This window comes from Palaemon carinicauda, chromosome 41 (genome assembly GCF_036898095.1).
Source record: "Palaemon carinicauda isolate YSFRI2023 chromosome 41, ASM3689809v2, whole genome shotgun sequence".
Lineage (NCBI taxonomy): Eukaryota > Metazoa > Arthropoda > Malacostraca > Decapoda > Palaemonidae > Palaemon > Palaemon carinicauda.
In genome coordinates, this window is record NC_090765.1 from 36,384,798 (window position 1) to 36,387,297 (window position 2,500).

Genomic DNA, 2,500 nt, shown 5'->3' on the forward strand with positions numbered 1-2,500 from the left:
TTTTTTTCTTTCTTTTGTTCCTTCTTACTCTGATTCTGTATAGTAAGATTCGTCAGTTTGAGTTTTCAGTGTAAGTATTCATATTATCTTTTTCAATTTATTCTTTGTCTTTCAACGCTTTCGTAATTATACTTCCAGACGGTTTGAACTCTGACTTTTTAGGCATTTCATACCAGTCAGCATCCCCGTTATTACATATTTCAAGGCGCCCCCAGAGCTAATTTTTAACATTAGAGAGTTATTCTGACGAATTGAACGTATCAAGTTGACTTAAGTAATTGTGTCTTTCCTGGCGTCTAATATATCAGGATATGAACGGGAGAAGCAACAGCAGCAGCTCCGTTTTGGCAAGGATCATATTTCTTTCGAAATGCTTCTCCCCCTCTCAGCTGCTCTAGGATTTATTTCCTTGTCAACACCCCCTTACCCACTCGTATCTGAAAACATTGTTTCATTTCATTAATAGATGATTTAAGTACATATATATTTTTGATACATTAATATCTGGATTTTCTTAACGACCTCAGGATCAGAGCCCCAGGCGAAATCACACAAATACAGCAGCTCCTGACCGGCCGGGAGTCGAACCCTGGTCCAGGAAACTTGTATATGCAGTGGCATGCCACTTGTATAAATATACAGTATATATATAGTGTATATATATATATATATATATATATATATATATATATATATATATATAATGTATATATATATATATATATATATATATATATATACATATATATATATATATATATATATATATATATATATATATATATATATATATATATATATATATATATATATATATATATATATATATATATATATGTGTGTGTGAGCGTGTGTGTAAACCCATGTATATGTATGTACTGTGTATACATATTTTATGCATAGCCTTACGTATACAAACAATACTTCATAATGCCCAACCTTAGAATTTCGAAGCGAATAGAAACTGGTCCAGTTAACTAAATTATGCCAAAAAAAAAGACGTGCAAATACCCTCGCAAAACATGCCAGTGTGGACAGTATATGTAAAGTGTCTGGGTCAGTTTTTTTTTATCTAAAACACACGAAGGCATTTTTTAATCTAATTTATAATTTCTTTTGGGGGTGGGGGGGAGGTTGTAAGACAAGTGACGGACGGATAGACTCGGCCAATTTGAATGATTCTTTGCAAGCCTTTGTCGGTGGGATGACGGCTGTAATAACATAATATGGCACATGGAGGGTTTAGGGGGGGAGGTGGGGGAGATCATGATGATGGCAACGGCCAAATGATGATGATGATGATGGTGATGGTGATGCCTCTCGCTGTTGGGATCCATCACAATTGGAACAATTACCATAGTGTCTCCCCAACTTCCTGCTTTCATCGAAAGCCTCCCCACCCTCTCTTCCCCATTCTCCCCCATTCCCCTACCATTCCCCTCTTTACTACACACCGTTTCCTCCATATCTCATTCACATAATGTTTATCGCTCCACTATTTTTTTTTTTTTTTTTATTGTCGAGTCATTCAGAGCCTTTTCATTCTTCATCTCATCGCTTTTGTTTAATCAAATATATTTTTTAGTCCGTTGGAGGCAGATTAGTTTCGTTTTTATGAATATATTTTCATTTAATTTATTTTTTAGCCCGTTGGAGACAGTTTAGTTTTGTTGTTATAAATATATTTTCATTCAATGTTTTTTTCTTCTTCTTTAATGTAAAATAAATTTCCATTATTTTTTCGTACTCGTATTTTTGGCAGTTTTTTTCTGAATTTTAAAAACCTTTTCAACGTTCCTATTTGCATATTTATCATAATTTCTATCCTATGTCATGAATGGCAAGTCACTTTATATTTTAAATCCTTCATATTAATGTTTTTATCGTTGTGATCATAAAACCCTTAACATATCACTTGCATTGGAACTTACCAGTTCAACGTGGCTTTAACTTACAGATATTCAATACCCTTAATTTATTTATTTTTTGTTTAGTGCTCGAGCAATCACATGCCTTTTATTTACATGCATGTGGCAGTCATTTATTTGCTTGCATCATCGCTCACTTACGTCTGGATATAACCTCTTAATCACGCACAACACTTATTAGTTCAAATGAAGGAACACAGACTCGAAGTAGTATGATAAGGACATGGCTGTGCAAGAAATTATGACTTTTGCAACCCGGCGTTAGGAAAACAAACCTCTCTCTCTCTCTCTCTCTCTCTCTCTCTCTCTCTCTCTCTCTCTCTCTCTCTCTCTCTCTGCCAAGATGTATTAGAGGAGGAAAGCCAAATGGTTCTCTTGTATAAATTTGGTCATTATCCTAAGATATCTTTTAAGTTTTACTATGGTCGCTTATACATCATGATAGAATTATTTCTCCCATCATTTGCTTGTAAATGTAGCGTTTTATTGTTATTTATTTCCGAAGGTTTTACTATTATTTGTTTTTTTTATGTAAATATTGCAATCACCAGTGATTACAATGAATAGATATA